Genomic DNA, 19,620 nt, shown 5'->3' with positions numbered 1-19,620 from the left:
CTGTTCATAATTTAAAATGAAGAAGTTTTGAATAGAACAGAATACATTGAGGATATTCATGATACGAGATTTATCACCTTGGATACAACTCTGGCCGGGCTCGGTTCCGGAAACCAAGGCCGTGATCGAAAATGCGAATATTGCCTTTCAAGAGGCAGAACTAGCGAGAGCCTGGACACGAATAATAAAATAAACAACCCAGCCCGACCTTCACAACATTAAAAATAAAAAATAAAATTCATTAAAAAAAGGTAACTCACTCATATGGACATTCGGCGAAGTCTCCGTTCGTACTCGATTAAAATACTGTTTTAATGTTTAGGGTAAACTGTTGTTTTTTCGTCTTATGGGGGAAGGAACGAACAACAAATATACAGACAATTTGTACCGATTCGATCGGGCATGTGGATCAGACTGATGAAAGCGGGTGAACCCGAAGGACTATACAGAAGTTCTCGATAACCCACAAATCGATAAAAATTGCGATAAAAACAACACAAAAAATATCCGATTCGATAACAAGTTTTCTACTTTTAAACAAAAATTGTATTAAACTGATCAATATTTTGTCTAAAGTAGTACAGTCCTATGGAACTCCATAATAGAGAATCTGTGTTTGAATAAAACTTCTTTTAGTTCCAGCTGGAACTAAAAGAAGTTTTATTTAAACTTATCGACACTTCATGTGTTCACAAATTCGCAGACCAACTACAACCACCAACTTTAATCAGAATTAGTTTTAAAATTACATTAACTAATTGAATAACATAGGCTCCAACTTTTATCGGGGAGAAAAATATTTATATTAAAACAATCTTACCAAATAAATACAAAAAATCTTTTGTTATCAAACAAAAATGAGAGAATGTATTAAAGGGAATAAAATGTAATGAACATATTGAATATATTCCATTATATTTCGTGGTCCGATTAACCAAATAACTTCTTTCAATTAATTAATCTTTATGTAAGGTATTGGTGAGATAAAAAAGTCAGTGTCATGAGCGGGATTCGAACCGACGGCCTTCGGCTAAATACGCCGCTGCTCTACCACTTGTGCTATCGTGACTTCGATCCACTCGGACACCAACTTCCCATGTCAACCTACCGCAACCCATTTGAATATACTGCCCCACTGTCATTGTGAAGAATATAATAGCTACCATACCTGCTGTGACACAGGATATAGGAATACAGTAAGAAAAATAATTATCGATGACAAACATTATATTATTATTATCAGGAGCGAACGCCGATGTCGAGAAAGTTACAGAACCATTATGAAACGACGTAGCAGAAACTAACCGTCGTTGGGTCTCATGAAGTTGAATGAAGAGTACCAGGTGGCCTATGAGGATAAAAAGCGAGTCTTATAAAGATTTCGTAATTATCCTGCGGAAGAATATGTAATTGAATTTGAAAGCATAAACAAAAGAAAGTCGAATTTTAACCGAATTAAAACAATAAATATCGGTTCGTCTGGAATATGGACCAACATGACAACAGAAATGCAGAACCGTGTAAGTCTCGCATTCGGGGAAGAAGCCACCACCTGTTACGCGGCTTTCGCACGTAAGTTGGGCAGAATCAGGCCGAGCGAGTTAATGCGACTTTCACCCCGAAGCTGAAGCAGATTAGGATTAACGATCGGTCTTGTCTTGAAAAATGGAGGGTTTTTATCTTGATTATACATAGAGAACTTATTTACACCTAAAATTTTAGGGCCAATCGCCTTTAGGATCGATTCTATAGACAACTAGAATAGTCAGCCTATAGACAATTTTGCGTTTAACTCGCTTGTTTTGAGGTTTACGAGATTAATTCTTGCGCCAATCGACTCAAGAGGGGCGAGATTCTTAAGGCAACAAGAATACAGAAAGACTATAGACAATTATGTGTTTATCTCGCTTGTTTTGAGGTTTACGAGATTAATTCATATGCCAATCGACTCTGGAGGGTCGATTCTTTAGGCAACACGTATAAATACGTCGAAAATAAAGTTGGTTTATTGCTCTTATCTCGCTTACTTTGAGGTTTCCGAACCAGCAAGCTAGCCCGAAAAAGCACCTGGCCGATTCCGCTTGAAGTAGCAGCGTCCTATTTGAAAGTGTCCGTCGAAATACACTTCTTTTTTAGAACAGGCGATTTAAACATAAAAAATAATTATATGTAATAATATCATTTTTCAATTAATTAATCTTTATGTAAGGTATTGGTTGAGATAAAAAAGCCAGTGTCACGAGCAGGATTCGAAACCACGACCTTCGGCTATAAGTATGTAATAATACCGTTGAATTTGATAGTAAATTTTTATAATAACATTAATTTATAAATTTCATTTAAGATAATATAATATATAAATTGTCATTGGTGATGAAAAGATTAATTTTACATCATAAAAATAATACAATGTCAACTACTCAGTATTCAATAATTAAAAACTATTTCAAAACATAAAAGTAGGATGGAACAATGTCCAGTGATTGCTTACAAAATTAATTAATTAAACTGTGGAAAGGTGATGGGAGAGGTAAGTAAAACAGAGGACTGCACCCATCATACCCTTGACCGCCAATTGGCCAGATTGGAAAATTGCTGGCCCCTTTGTTTGTATTGAGAACTTAATCCTCGTATCGAGAACGGGGCTAAAAACAATTTTTGCGACTAATTCCCCGAGTAAACGAAATGCGAGGTATTTTGGAAGTAAATAACACTGATTGATGGTGCACTACGTTGGGCCAAGTGATACGAACCTTGCCTACGACAATCCAAGTACGAAATTACAATTATACCTGTGCCTTTTAATACCAAAGTATTTTGGAAGGAAGAAAATTTTCATCATTTTTCTCATAATTTCATTTCTGTTAAAATAGCTCAACAAGATTTTATGAAGCAAGAACCGATATGCTGGGGGAAAACCATCTTCCACAATTCAATACACAACTTATTTGGATCATCATTGTAAGGTAAAGATCCTCGGTTCGCATCCAGCATACTTACAATTGTTTTTTTTAAAACACCGGCACCCCGAGGGTTGATATGACCTCTGCTGTTGCGAACCCTCGTAAAAAAGACGTATTGGAAGCTGCACAGCTGGAATATTGAAAAGTTGATTAAGCCCATAAGCGGCGACAGACTAATCGATGTGGCATTTTTTTGTATAAAAAGGCTATTTTAATTGCGAAAAGGTAAATTTTAATAGTAATACACTGAGGCTAACCCACTAAAACCTTCACTTAAGCGTTCTTTTATTAATGAGCAACCATAATTCGAAATCTATTTATTCAATTACATACTTACATACAACAAGAAACGAGAAATAATCAAGTTAGTTAGCAACAACCTTGATATAGCTAGATAAAACCGTTAGGTAAAGAAGCGGGAAAAAACGGACCCTTATAACAGTTAAAAAAAGGAACTGTAGCCTTGTAGCCAAATGTGTGATAAAATGTTCTCAATTTCATTGCTAAGTATAAAATTGTCAAACATTGTAATCAAGCAAAATAGCTTACTAACGTATTAGTAACTAATTGTGGCTTTAAATGAAGTAGCGGGTGATAAAAGAATCCATACAAAGCCTCACAAGAAAATAAATTGTAGCCAAATTAGTAAAATATTAAATAAGTATATTGTATAACAAAAAGTACCAAATTGTCCGTCAGTGTAAGTTATGGAGAACTATAAAAATTAGATCCAGTATGAATAAGCTAACATTAATATATTTTTTTAAATTTTTATTTATAATTATGTAAGTTATATTTATATAATGTAAGTTTTTCAAGCGTGAATACTACTAATTATATGAGTAATAATGCTATCTATGAGATAAATAATCGATGTTATAATAAACATTTGACATTGAAAATAAAGTTTTCCGGATTTGTTTAATCTTTCAGTTAATAGTTTATGCGTATAAAATTTCTTCTCTGTAGTTCGGTGCATCGGTTAAGTTAAGAACAGGTTGAGAGGACAATCATCACTGATCGTTATCCTTGAAAACGGGCATTCATCGGACCACGAGGGCGGGCGGTTCCGGAGGACGATGCCCGCTGGAAAATGGAAAATGCACCGCCACGATCTTACCCTCGGTTCGTCGATCCTTTGACGAAAAATTAGATCCACTCCAATCAATTATATTAAAACCGTTCTGATGAGGCGTTATCAACTGAGATACCAGCAGTGCGATAACCGGAATAAAAACAAAATAAATGGCGATGTTGTTAGCGAAATGGTAAACAACGTTATGCAACGGGTCGATAAAACGGAAGCCCTGTCACCTAGCAATAAAATCTTCTCGCTTTACAAAACATCTGATTTATTTTTATTATCCAGAACATACACAAGGAGCTCTACCGTGTTTAAATAATTGCCAACGTTTTGCCCTTGAAAAAGGGCTAATAAAGGCCCGAAACATTAGTCAAATTTACTTTTTGAATCAAAGTGTTTTCTTAGCTGCAGCTGTTATCAGTTTCAATATAATCAAAGTCATTAGCTATGTATTAGAAAATATCAGGTTTTCCTGATCTTCCTTCTGACTAAAGTTGTAACGGCTGCCTCGGGCATCAGTAACGTAGCTATCGTATCATTATTGCATATATGCGTAGTCTTTTCTCTCTTTTACTGATAAAGGACTCTGCTGGAAAGTAACGCAAATTGAAGATGACGAAACATCGACATTAGACACAAAAACACAAGATAATCTGAGACGATCGAGAAGCAGGTTTGATCTGCTCCAGGCAGATCTCACAGACAAGAATTTTCGGGCAGACTGGAAAGTGGAACCAGTGCGGATGGCTAAGAATTATTGATTGATTTATATCAATTTCGAGAAGTCAAAAATTACAAACTTCAGAAACTGCAGTGTGCAAATAAACGAAGTGTAGCTGAATTTTGCCTGATGTTATAATTTATGAACAACAAGCCTAAGAACATTAATTTACCTTTTAAATCAGAAAAAAAAATTACATACATATTAACTCGGCTGTAGGAGATTAAACACAACAGTTGAAAATTAAATTGTGCCCAAAAAGAAAACTATAAATAGTTTACTTGTATTTTCTCTTTGGGGATTTGAAAGTGAAATTGTAGTCGAGTCCACCATAGTGCAATTTCATCAAAGTTTTTTAAAAATACAATGGCCAGATAAATATTCAATTGGCGCATGCTCCACAATAGGAATTCTTTTGCGTGGGACCCAAAGTGGGCGATGTTCGGGCGAGCTTTGGACAGGGCGACCGGCCGAGTTTACATGATTGCACTTTCTTGAACCTCTTGAACTGTGTGACGGAATATAGATCCTACGATTTCAGTTTTCCGGACAATAGAAATTTAAGAGAAACCTCTTGAAAAGAAAAAAAAATTGTATGTGCGTTTGTTTCTCCAGTCTCGTGACTCGAAAAGAAAAAGTTTTGTACATCGGAACTTTCAAAGCGAAGTGGGTTCTCGGTGGGTGGTATGTACAAAACTCTTTAATCGTTATACAAGAAAGGGAAAAGGATGATACGGGCATTCAAAACTTCCAGTTCTTTGTGCGCATCAGAAACAACCTCGGAAGAAGTACGGCCGCCAAGGAAATTTTGAAATCTTACTTCGGGACCATATTCTGTCAAGACCGTTTTAATAACAGTCGAAGCATGTTGTAGGGCGAGCAGGGTGCTATTTATTAATGATGGATCGATACGAAATGAGAAAAGAGAAGAGTCCGATTTTCCTTACAAACCTCTCGCCATTATAAACACCATTATATTATTGTCTTGAGAAAGATATATTACGTAAGTTTATCTCTCAGGTATCAATTTAAAAAAAAAAATCTGAGAAGGCTCAAGGTTTTCCCGTTTGGAAACTCTTAATTATGACATCCCGTTATTTTCGTTCATATCTAAAACCGCGTAGGTTCTTATTGTTGTTATTTAGCAAATTTTAGAAAAACATGCTCTTAGCTTTAACGTTTCACTCTGAACAAAAAAATTGTTGCGTACAAAATGATAAATTTGATCACTACGGATATATAAAATACCTACATATTTTCGTAAATAGTTAGTTTTGTTATTAGTCAAGAGCTTTCTGTGGGTAAGTAAATATTGTCGTCGTATATTCAGCTTTTACGCCTCAATCTGAACATACAAAACTAATATTTTTAAAAAAGAAATAAAAGCGTAATCAATCAACATAGGAAATATTTTATACTTAAGTAATACATGCACAATATTATACTTACAATTATTCTTTATATCTAAGGTCTTGGTTGAGATAAAAAGTCAGTGTCACGTACGGGATTCGAACCCACGACCTTCGGCTCAATACGCCGCTGCTCTAACCACTTGAACTGTCGTGACTTCGATCCTTTCGGACACCAACTCTCCATCTCAACCTACAACCGTTCGAATTTTCCCTCTTTTTGCCATTTTCAAATGTCGTGTGATCAGGTTGGATTCTCAGCAACTTACGAAGTGGCCACGGGGAGCTGTTTCGTGAAGTGATACTTCTTTTACATATTAAATATTGATCGATTTACGTGTTAGTGGTCAATTGAACAAGTTACTTTTTTTCAATTAATTATTCTTTTTATGCTTTACATTTGACCAATTTTTTATATATGTATAATCCATTTACGTTTTAGTGGTCAATTGACCAAATTAATTGAAAAAAGTAACTTGGTCAATTGACCACTAAAACGTAAATGGATTATACATATATAAAAAATGAATAAATGTATTCTAACATAAATGAAAAAATAAAAATTTGATAATGTTTTGGACTTTGTAGTAGTAAACCCGTTTGCTAAACTACAATATTTTATACTTCTATGTTTATTTCTTGGATAAAACGGTACCTAAAAAGGTAAAGAAAATCAAATGTTACGATGCTATTCGACCGATGTCAGATTATATTTTACAGGTGCAAAACGATTTGGTTGTAGGCTTATTTTTCCTCGGGTCGAAAATGCAATGCACGAATTCATAATACTCAATTACGGGCAATTGTAAGATTGCAGAAAGCCGGGAGATGCGATTCTGCAAGTTTTCCTTTTATTGACACATCGCTTGATAGCTCGTCCGCGGCTGGAGGCGGTAAAAAACATTGTCCACCCCCCAAATCCATGGCAAAAAATATAAGTATATAAAAAATAGTTTTTAAGTTTATAATACGAGTAGGGTCAGAATATTGGGTTGATGCAAAAAAAATTTTGGCATAAGTTTTTGATGTTTAATAAAAACTAGCTAGAATTTAACTTCAACAAAATATATTGAATCGAAATAAAAATCCATTACTATCTATACATTTTTGCCAACGCACAACCAATCCCAGAAGAGTAGAAACTAGGGTCTCAGGAATGGACGAACTCCCAAAATGCATTTTCAACGTCATTCTGGCTTCTGAACCGTTTCTCGCACAAAAAGTTGTTGAGATGTTTAAAAAAGTGTTCATCTGTAGGAGAAAGATCCGGTGAGTACGGTGGATGTGGTAAAGCGAATAATTATATTTAGTTAATTACAAAATTAGTTTTGTTTACACAATCCATCTCTTGAAGTCGTGCCTTTGTGCGTTGTGCGACGTGTGGGACGGAGGATTGGCCCCTTCCGATTGATTAATGCTGGCCATGATTATCGCAGTTTTCGGTCCATCTCATTAATTTCATTACAGTACTTTTCGGCAGTGACGGTTTCACCCGGATTGAGGAAGCTGTAATGAATCAGTCCAATTGATGACCGCCAGACAGTGATCATAATTTTTTGGATATAAGCTTGGATTTAGGAGGTGCCATGGTTTTTCACCCATTCTCTAGAACGCTGTCTATTGTCTTAAAATATTTCACACACGTTACTTTACGACTGAGAAGTGGACCAGTTTTTCTTGCATACGGATATCATTGAAAAGATTTCGTACCTACGATCCTTTTGGCGGTCGTTCAGCTGCAGAATCCACTTGGCTTCTTTGTTTTCCTAACAGCTTCCAGATGGCGAACGACCAAGTTCTTCCGCCATTTTTCGAGTAGTTTTTGTGGGGTCAGCTTCAACTATAGTCTTTAACTGGACATTGTCAACAGAAGAAGGGCAGCCACCACCTTCTTTGCTCGTGAGGTCGTAGTCTCCATTACGGAATTTTTGAACGCTGCACTGTGGATTCATTTATGGTTCCTTGCGCCCAAATGTTATTAATATTTTGAGCGATTTGCGCTGCACTTCGTCCAAGTTCATAGAACTAAATTTCAAATTCATCGAACTAAATGTGCCTAAAATCTCTCTTAGACATCATTTTGTTTGAAGGAACTGAACAGACTGAATTCAATGTTTTTACTAAAAGAATTGTAAGAGAAAGAAAGCGATATAAATAGGCTTTAAAATGATGTGTATCCCTTAGCACAATTAATAGTTTCGTTTATACAATTGGTATTAAAGTGAAGCGAAAAGGAAAACCTGCATTTGCATCAACCCAATTTTAACAGTTTCTAACTTTTATTACATTTTAGTTACTTATTACGATATTAAGATCATTATTTATCATTACGATGTAACGATTGGATCTAGAATGAATGCCTAAATTTGAAAAGCACAAAAATTGTTTAGATCTTTTGGTTTTGCCTGCTATTATAAATCAGTGGAGTTGTTTGCGAGTTAAATTGCAAGTTTCTGCACCTTCTCGTTAAGCTACGAGGCTATTTCCACCTTGTCGTCAAAGACGTCTTGTTTTGTAGCCCTGGCCTACCAGGAAAATATGGAAAGATTGAATCGTCTTTTGCAAACATCTTAAACCAAATCAACGTGACGCCTATTGAAAAGCATCTCCCCCACATAAATTACATCCCGCGAGTGGCAACAATTGCTTCCTTTTTAAAGTAATGATGATGATTATTTCTTCGGACTTCCATCGCTTCGAGTGTAGCTGTGAGATTTGGCATGACAGCCGGCTAAACGCAGGCTGCATTCCTTGATTGGAAAAGTATAAGCTTTGGTTGGTCTTTTTGAACCACGTGGTTGTATCTACGTGTTACACATCTGATGACCACTATTATAAGGTACGTTATAAAACGTTATAAGAGAAGAAAAAAAAGAAAACGTGCAAAAACAGACTGGGTCAGATATAAGATAAATAAATATATATTCTAAATAAGTCTATTTCTCAGCTCAATAGAGAAGATTGCGTCCCACAACTACATCTTGCCCTGATCCATTATTGAATTATTCATTATTGTTTATTGGACATTTGACTTTTGATATTTCATCTACATAATCGATAATGTGTGGTATTTAGTGACCGTTTGTCAATGATTATTCAGAGATCGTGACGTGTGGTCTGGTGTGACGTAGGTTTTAGAAAAACATTTTCTTTATCGTGCCAACGTTTCGATCTTTATTGAGATCATCTTCAGGGCCTAACACGACACAAGAATGGCATATTACCCAGAAAACAAACACTTTGAATGAGTATAAATTATTTGAATGAATCTAAAGTTTCTAGCAATTTATAAATTCATTTTCTTCACATCCTACACGTATTTGTATAATTTAAACAATGTTTATAAATCCCAGGCCCTGAAGATGATCTCAATAAAGATCGAAACGTTGGCACGATAAAGAAAATGTGTTTCTAAACCTACATCACACCAGACCGCATCTCACGATCCCCAAATAATCATTAACTGACGGTCACTAAACCAACCACACGTAATAAAATAAATCTAAATCCATTAATATTTCATGTCATTGCTATTACCATACATAATCGTTTATCTTTTTTTCAAAGACTGGAGAGAGCCCTCGAGGATAACGTGTGGAAAAGGCAATCAAGCGACGGCTTGGAGCTATTGAACTGTCAACAACAGGTTTGCATAAATTATGAAAAGGCATTTCTTCTCACAATGGCACAAGACAAAGCAGACAATGACATTAAACGTCTTTTTTTGGTCCTTTTACTCTTTCTCTAAATTTTAGAGAAAAAGTGAAAGAAAAGGAGTGGGCATAGTGTACAATATGCTATTCTATCTGTAAAATAATATGAGGCGAGGATGGGTAAGTTTTTAGAACATTAAAAGAAAACATACTACGTTGATCTTGTGTATCTTGATGAAAAATATGTTAAAATTGACAAGCTAAAGTTTACGTTGTACAGAATCGATGGGGCATAACAAACCAAGTATTATACTCAACGCCTATAAAATGATTGACAAACTGGTAATTAATCCGACAGGATATGAGATTTTTGATCAAATATTTGCATCTTTGGTTTAGCAGTATGTTTAACCACGGTTCAATTATTAAAATAATGACGGTTTTCTTCTGTTTAGTAGTAAAATTTGAAAATTAATTTAAAAAAATAATTAGGTATCTATTTATTCAATACAATTTATGACCTTTGGTCGAACAAATGAAAATTTTGAAATTTTGATTACTATGCCCAGAAAAGCAACTTAATAATGGATTTACTCGTACATGCAAAGAATGAAATGTTATAAACCTATTGTTCCAAAACGGCAAATAAATCATTTGGAAAAAAGACCGGTTCAAATGGCAATCGTTTGTGATCTGAAAAGGGGATGAAGATCTTGGGTGGTCTACCATGACCTAGCAAAAAGGAAGCGGTCTACCACTCACCAACCTAATGTTTTGTATACTGTTGACCACATTATGGGTCAACAAATCGCTCACTTGTCTTAATCATCCTGCCAGATATATTATTGTAACGCTCGTTATATTCGGAATGGGAAAGAATAAATCGAGGAAAGTTATTTGTAAGGATCATGTCTAATTGGCCCGGCAAAAACCATCAAAAGTCGCGACAACGAAATTAACCTTCTTTACACAAATCGACGCGCGGTCGACACAACATTTTTCCCAACTCTACTAGCTGTGCAAGCAGGCAGGCGACCCATCACGGGTTGACACCATTTCGATCAGTTATCAATTTGCTTGCGATACAGCTTGTTTTTGGCACATGCGACATGCAGTGCACTGCAAAAATCTTGCGTGTTGCGTGTTTTGAGTCAGTATACGATGGAGGCGGCGAATATTAAATTTGTAAAGGAGGTGGAAAACCATCCTCAACTGTACAATTACACCCTCCCTGCTTATTCCAGAAAAGTCACAACGGCGAAAGCGAGGAATGAGATGGCCAACGAAGTTAAAATGCCAGGTAACTCCTTAAATAAATAAATTGTCTTATTAATTACAGTTGTTAAGTACTTTGAATATTTTGCATTTTTATTTTTATGAATTATTACAACCTTCTTTATGACACTGACTATTTTATCTCAAACAATACCTTACATAGAAAGAATAATTAATTGATTGAAAGAAGTAACTAGTCAATCGACCTCGAAAACGCAAATGGATTAATATTAATTTAAAAAGTAAAAGAAGTATCACTTCACGAAACAGCTCCCCGTGGCCACTCCTTAAGTCGCTGAGAATCCAAACCGATTACACGACATCTGAAAATGGCAAAAAGAAGAAAAATTCGAACAGTTGTAGGTTGAGACGGAGAGTTGGTGTCCGAGAGGATCGAAGTCACGATAGCTGAAGTGGTAGATTAGCGGCGTATTGAGCTGAAGGTCGTGGGTTCGAATCCCGCTCGTGACACTGACTTTTTTATCTCAAACAAGACCTTACATAGAAAGAATAATTAATTTCATGAAAGAAGTAACTTGGTCAATTGACCACGAAAACGTAAATGGATTAAAGAAATAATATAAGAACCTTCTGAAAGAACAAAAAGTATATATGTAAGTAGGTACTTAATACAGTAAGGCGGTACATGATTCAATTCTTTTCCACTAGCTAAGTACGTTACTGTGTAACCGCTAATTTAAAACCAAGTCCTTCCATTGCCCAGCCTATGATGCATATATTGGAGCCGCAAAATAATGGCATAAATAATTAAGTATTGTAAGCATATGCGGTTGAATTAACATTTTTTTGCTCGAGGTGGTGGCGTAAAATCACTCGGGTAGGTAGAACGTGTGATACGTTCCAACATTTGTAAAGTGTATTGTAAGAAGGCTAGCGATCAACTTTACTGTAAATCTTTTCCTTTCTGGGCAGAATTGAAACAAAAGTAATTTGGGTGCCACACCTGCGAAGGAAATTCCGTTAAACTGTGGGTTGATGCCAAGGACGGATCGGTAACGACTAGCGCTTTGCTTATTATACTTAACATGAACATCAAATATACAAAAGCAAGTTATTTCTATTCAAAGGTTTTGTATTTTTGGTGTTTTTATATGTATTTTAAAATTGTATCTTATTACGAGGGCTATCTCTATGATAAAATAATTGGTTAATTTTTGTTATTATTTTTTATCATAACATTGTTTCTAAAAGTTCCTTCATTTAATAAAATGAAATTAACGAAATATGTTATGCAAAAGTAGGAGGACACTGTGTTAATAGATTTTACGAATACTTTTGCAAATCACAATAAGTATACACTCCCCAATATGTATGTCTATCGGCTATTGCGTTACAGAGCACCATCCGCAATTGATTTGACATTTTCCATTTAAGTACAATGTTTATTTAAGCTGACTGTTTTTACCATGTCTTATAATGTTTGTCATTTGTTTCATACAATTTTTTGTTGCTACTAAATAAACATTATTATTATTTCTTTCAATTAATTAATCATTTTATGTAGGTTTTGGTCAAAATGAAAAAGCTAGTGTCACGAGCAGGATTCGAACCCACGAGATGTAGGTCGAAATGGGGAGTTTGTGTCCGAGTACATATAAATTATATATACTAAATATAATGGATTATTATTATTCCAATATTTTGTCAGGCCGTATTTTGCAGGTCCCTGATCTAGCTCTTAGTCAACTGTTTCTGTCTTTAAACTTTATTTTTAAATAACGGATAAACATTTCCAATATAGAGATTTTATTTCGTTTATTTTTTTATATTATTTATTTTTAAACCCGTCAGAATCTCTTAGGCGGCCATTTTCAATTGATGAGCCGGAATTGACTCCTACGCGAAATGAAAGTGGTTCTTTCGGTTTACTTTCATTTTTCAACCCCTCTCATAACAGAATGTACGGTAGTGCAGTAACGGTAGAAATGTTTTAAATTAATATAGAATAAATAAATATTAAAGAAAATTGGAGATGTTTTGAGATTACAACTAATCTGATGTTTGGTACGTGAGGTGTTGAGAGAAATCCTATATGAAATATCAATAAGAATGTTGAGAAGAAAGGGTATTAATCTTGTTAATATTTATGGTTAAGGCTTCACTTTTATGGCCTTACCTATTAGCCAGAGGAAACGATGTAGGTATTCGACGGTTAGTATTTCTTGGGGGAAGGAAAGCGTGAAATATTAGAGAAGAATTTCCGTTTAGTCCTTAAGACAAGTTTAATATACACGCTAAAAATTATTTATACGAATGCCACACCATTTATGAAACAATCATGAATATTATTCCCGTTCTAAACTCATCCTCGCCAATCTGTCAACAGTGCTTTTAGTGGGGAACATACCCGATGCAACGTTATGCGACGCTACCCGACGCAAATCCAAAGTCCAATTTTCCATTAGATTGTATTACCCCCGTGCACATCTGCCCGATGCTATGGCAACGCTACCCTACTCCCCACTGTCCAGATTTTCGTCGGGTAGCATCGAGTACAGTCGAAGACAAAAGAACTATTGCGGTTATATTAATTACGACCTACTTATTTTAACATAAACCATATTAACCTAGATCAAAAATTTATTCGTTTTTACTTAAAAAAAATTAATTTTAATGGTTTGGTAGAAAATTGATCAAAACACCGGAATACCATTGTTTGATATAATGAATTTAACTAACAATCTATTACACGGTTTGGCTCATAAAATTTAACTAACAATTTATTTCATGTTTTAAATTTAAAATTACACCATTTTCGTCGAGTAACGTCAAAACAGAACACTCATATTTTTTGTAGTTTATTTCAAACTATGTATATGTAATTTTGTCGTTATATTAATTACAACATTCTTATTTTAATGTAAATCAAATTAACGAGATCAAAAATACATGAGCTTTTATAAAACAAATTTCATTGTGATGGTTAATAATAAAATTTATCAAAACTCAGACTGCATCTAACGATTTCCAAATAATCATAGACTAACGGTCAGTAATCACCACACATTTATCAAAACAGTAATAACTTTATTTAAAACAATTAAGTTTAACAAACAATTTATTGCATGGCTGTGCTCATAAAATTTAACTAACAATTTATTACATGGTTTTACTCAAAATAATGCATTAAGAACAAAAGAGGCGTTGCGATTGCGATACTGATTTGTGTTACACGCTGTGTGACTGTACGTGGCGTGCGCTTGACGTCGCATAGACGTGCACACCCTACCAAAACGTGACAAGGTGTCGGGTAGCATCGGGTAGCGTTGCATCGGGTAAGTCCCCGCTTCAACGTCTGATGTCGGTGGTAAAACGATACACGAATTAAAATTTAACAATAATCTTCGGATAAATTTTCACTTTTATTAAGCTCTAAATTTTGATGGTCTAAAATTCCTTCGCCGTTTATGTGAATGGTTCTTTCTTGAGTGAAAAAATTGTGAAATTTCATTTCGACTTAAATGGATTATTAATATTTGATTGAAAGGTATGCACTTTTTGTTCGGTTTCCAGCACGTACAGGAAATAATTTAATATTTTTTTAAGCTTTTCTAGTTCTAATAGTCTTAGGGTTCCATGAGGCTAAAATATCTCTTAAACGATCTTTTAAACGACCAATAAATTGTTTGCCATTACTTGCTTTAGAAAACTGATTAAGTAAGCTTTGTTTTCATCATTTCCTACTGCTAACTGAATTTTTGCCCTAATTCCTAAAAGATCACATTTTTCTTTTATTTCATTGAACATTTTCAGAGGGGATTTAACGAACATTTTCAACACGTACATGTCTGTCGGCAAAAGTGAGTGGGTTTTTAATATTACCAACTTTTCAAAATGATTAATTTACTCTTTATACGCCGAACGTATTTCGTGGGTTAGAAATATATTTAACGTTTCCGCGTTCCAATCATAAGTGGGTATTTTATCTAAAATAAATCTTAGCTCTGCTAGGTTGGCCATTTTAAGATAACTTATTATAAGAATTAGAGGAAGCATGATAAAACCATTTCAAAGTTATAGTTGTCAATGAAACCAAAGTTCTTATATATTAAATACAATTTCATTTTACTTACAAAACTTCAATCATAGCTGTGTTCATTCAAACTTAACAACAATTTTCGGAAGCTGTCGATGTTGCCAATCAAGAAAGGTCAAATCTGTTACTTAACGTACCGATACGTTCAGAAGGAGGATTAGCCTTAATTAAACATGAACATTGCCTTTTTTGTCGCTCTAGGATCAAATATTAAGTGATATAAAAGTTTAGTATGTTTAGTTTATCACTAAGTAAATTAGGACGTTCTCACATACATGTATATAGTGCATGTCTAGAACGTGAGATATCAGTAATATTTTTGTTTTTGATTTTTGATGTTTCTTGTTTCCACGTAAAGAAAATGTTTAAAAACTTACTATACGCAACCTGTTTATGTACAATAATATAGTAAATACAGAGCAAGTACAAATTAATAAAAGAAACTAATAAAGGCATACAATTAAAACATTACAAAGCCAAAAGAAGTACTCAAGATAGAGTATTAATTGGATTCGGGTTATCGGTAAGACATCTAGTTCTCCTTACGCAAAATATTTTCCGAGACAAAGACCAACTGAACGATTCCACCTTGACAAAGCACTGGTTGGTGGCGTGGATTTACCCATATTTTGGTCATTATGGGTCCTGAGGGCAAGAGGCTGACACAATCAGTGATTTATTTGAGGTTCGAAGGCGCCCACCTCGAACAAATTGGTTAAGAATAGTTTGGGAGAGAGAATGCCAGTAATCTGCCTAAAATATTTCGAAAAAACCAACCTATATAGAATACAGGGTGTTCGGCTACTCGTGTTACAAACTTGGAACGAAAAAGTTCTAATTAACTAAGGTCCGAATCTCAACTGTTTCGGAGTTCCCCTTTATCTGATTTTTTAAGATTCACGACCGTGCTTCAAATAAATAATAAAAACTAACTAAAGGTTTTTGGACAAATCCGTTGATACCATTGAAAACTAATTTAACTTTCGAATAAAAGATGATCAATGCTAAACTTGTAAAAGTTGGTGAAATAAGCTTTTAGTAGCCAGAAATTTGAAAATAGGATAAATGCTAATTTCATTGAGGAAGGCTGTGTTTTCTATGGTCTTTGCCAAAAAGTAAGATCTATGTAACCAAAATGTTATTCGTCTGAAGATTTTTTTCGAAATTTAAAAAAAATTCCCTGCCTGAAGAAAATTATGAGATCTACAGTCGGTTTTCTCCGTGAATGGAGGAAGACGGAACGGCCAGTCACCGTGCTAGGGGCAAACAAATAACTCCCTGGATCCCACGACTTCCGACAAAGGGTTATATATTTCTTTATTCCCAGCTGGCGTAAACAAGGCAATTATCTCCGCCGTTACGTTATGTTTATATGGCGCGTTTTCACTCCGGGAGTTATTCACGAGAAACTGCGCCACGACTGGAATTGGCGCGCACTCAGAGCACAGATACACTCTCCGGAAAGAACAAATACTTGTTGCGAACTCCCGCTGCAGATAAGATAAAACCCTGTGCATCGCTATCCAATCTGTAAACATTGACGACCTCGCTACATGTGCAGCTAGTCAATCGTGGCATAAAAGAAGGATAAAAATTACAAAGGAGTATGAGTCATTTACTCTGACTTGCAAGTGGTTTCCCTTTATTGAAGGAAAATCACAATACAAAAACTTATGTCATACATGTTAAAAAACGCTGCTAATTTACGAGAACGTGAATAAAAATATTTTAAAAATAATATTGTAAAGAGTCTGTATTGCACTGTGCGATGTTATTATACCACAAGATTTGTCACGAACACAACAGCAGTTGTTGCCAGAATCCCACTTGTTACGCCTTACATCTTTTGATAAGAAGGATTTGTCGAAAATCACTCTCCTTTTGTCAATTTTAGTCATCGATGATGATACAAATTATTATATACATGATTCATATCACAGATTGAAAAAACCAAATGCACACCGAAAATAAAACAGAAATACAATCTATATCCTAGAGATCCACGATCACTCATCATTAATGTATAAATTACTCTATAGAGACGTTAATAAATTGTGCTGTACAGAAGAGTTGTCACGTCTCACTCTAGGATTTTTTTATGTATATATACTGTAATATAGGATTTTTATAGAAATGTGTAGAGATTAGTGACCGTTAATCGATACTTATTCAGATATCGTGAGATGCTGTCGGGTGTGATGTAGGTTTCAGAAAAACATTTTCTTTATCGTGCCAACGTTTCGATCTTTTATTGAGATCATCTTCAGGGCCTGGGATTTACAAACAATGTTTACATTTAACCATTACATTTAAGATGTGGAAAAGTGAATTTATTCAATGCAAAATATATTTTATATTCAAACAAAGTGAGTAGAAATACTTTGTTTGAATGTAAAATATATTTTGCATTGTATAAATTCACTTTTCCACATCCTAAATGTATTTGTTAAATGTAAACATTGTTTGTAAATCCCAGGCCCTGAAGATGATCTCAATAAAAGATCGAAACGTTGGCACGATAAAGAAAATATTTTTCTGAAACCTACATCACACCCGACCGCATCTCACGATATCTGAAGAACTATTTTTATATAAATTCATACATCCTCATTCTGAAGGAGGCGTTCTGCAGAGATATGGTCGGGTATTATTGTGTGTGGTTTAATAAATACTTCTTTAATTTTCTTTTTTGCTCAAATTTCCCCAACACCGAACACTGGTATGGTCTTTAACAATAAAGCAAATTCAGTTGTCCTATGGCTAATATGCAAGATCATAAGGCCAATTTAAAAAAAAAACAAGAAAAAAAAAACAGTCAGTCGATTCAATCCCGGGCATTGAATAAATTATATATTCTAATATTATTATTATATAATATATTCAATAGGACTGAGTCGGTTTTCAAGGAAATTTGAGATCGGCAGTAAAAAAACTTAAATATGTTATTTTGCATACATATTTAACTTGGTTTTGCCCTGATAATGAGCTTAAAATAAGTCGAAAGCTTGGCAGTAACAATTGAATTTGCTTTTTTCTTCAATTGACCCGTGAGTGAAAAAGTGGTCGATACTTCGAACAATGAAAAATTGAAATTTTGCACCAGTTTTTAAATTGTTTTCAAAGCATTCTGATCAACAACACTCGGCCCCAACTCAAACTTAGTCTTTCGTGAGAAATTTCAACATTTTAATCAAACTGCTAAAAAATGAATAGGGATATTAGGAAATTGCATTGAAATTTATTAGAAATCATGTTTTTTTACTAAAGGAAAATTTAATTAAGGGATTTTGAAAAATAAAATAAAGGTTTTAATTCCATAATTTTGTTTATTGGACGAATTAATATTTTTTGAGCTATTAACCGTGTATAATGTCCCCTGTTAGCTAACACCTCTATGCACCTGTTAAACCTACTGTTAATAATAACAATTATGATATTGTCACTAATTTCATAAGGAATTTCACTCCATAGATGTTGCAACGCTGTACTCAGTTGTTGCAGGTCAACTGGCTACGGATGGTGATCGAAAACCCTTCTATGCAACGCCCCACACACGTGCTCAATGGGATTGAGGTCTGGAGACAATGGTGGAAGGGGGAGATGGGAAATTCCCAGGTTTTCAAAACAATGATGAACCTGCCTCTATCAGGCCTGGCATTGCCATCCAGAAATCGGAAAACCCTGCCAATGAGATCCCTGGTTGCGTTCAACAATTTGGAGTCCAGTCGTCCTCCAGTGTAAATTCCAGCCCCTTTACACCGCCTCTTCCAAACTGCACTAAAGGAAGCTCAAAATGGGGAAAAAGGATTCCGCCTTGCAGCAATGACAATATTCCTGTCCACCCTTAGCTACGTAAAGCGCTGAGATCCACTACCAGGCTTCCTATTGGAACTTCCAGTCTCTTGGAATCAGCTTATGCTGGGAACACACCCGATGCTACCCGACGCCTTGCCACGCTTTGGTAGGGTGTGCACATCACAACTGGACTTTGGATTAGCGTCGCGTAGCATCGGGTGGCGTCACATAGCGTTGCATCGGGTGTGTTCCCGGCTTAAAGCCCGAGAGACTATGGTCTGAGAAACGCCAATTGCCTCAGCGATACCAACTTGCCGGTGACCTAGATGATTCATTCTCACAATATATATTGGGAACTTCTGATTCAAAAAAGAATACAACTGTATTAAAATGGAGAAAAGACGATAAATGGTGTTTGTTTATAAGATAATTAATCTTCATGTTTACTATTCTTAAATAATTCCATTATTAAAAATGACGATTAACATTTGTTTGTTTTTGCATTGTATTTTCTATTTTGTTTTATCCAACTGGAAACAATATATCGGTTAATTTACTTAAAAATTAATATTATTAAAAACGAAAAATATTCCTATTCATTTTTGAGCAGATTAGTACATTAGGAGCATCTCCGGTCCACTATTATTATTTTATAGTTAATTT

At 34.9% G+C, this 19,620-nt stretch overlaps 1 protein-coding gene across 3 annotated transcripts in view; it reads right to left on the bottom strand.

Moving 5' to 3' along the window:
- The window catches only part of LOC106663673 (protein yippee-like 2), a 110,904-nt gene that overhangs the window by 72,556 nt on the left and 18,728 nt on the right, over window positions 1–19,620 (bottom strand). Inside the window, exon 1 of one of the 3 annotated variants that reach the window (XM_014388683.2) lies at window positions 261–419. The exons of the other annotated variants lie outside the window; for them this stretch is intronic. The gene's annotated coding sequence lies outside the window, so the exon portion shown is untranslated. Of the gene's footprint in view, window positions 1–260; window positions 420–19,620 lie in introns of those variants that run through there. 3 annotated transcript variants of the gene reach the window in all.

The sequence above is a fragment of the Cimex lectularius genome, unplaced genomic scaffold, assembly GCF_000648675.2.
Source record: "Cimex lectularius strain Harlan isolate CLEC.00 unplaced genomic scaffold, Clec_2.1 scaffold100, whole genome shotgun sequence".
Taxonomy (NCBI): Eukaryota; Metazoa; Arthropoda; class Insecta; order Hemiptera; family Cimicidae; genus Cimex; species Cimex lectularius.
Note: the sequence above shows the minus strand (reverse complement) of the source record. Positions and strands in the feature narration are given on the sequence as shown.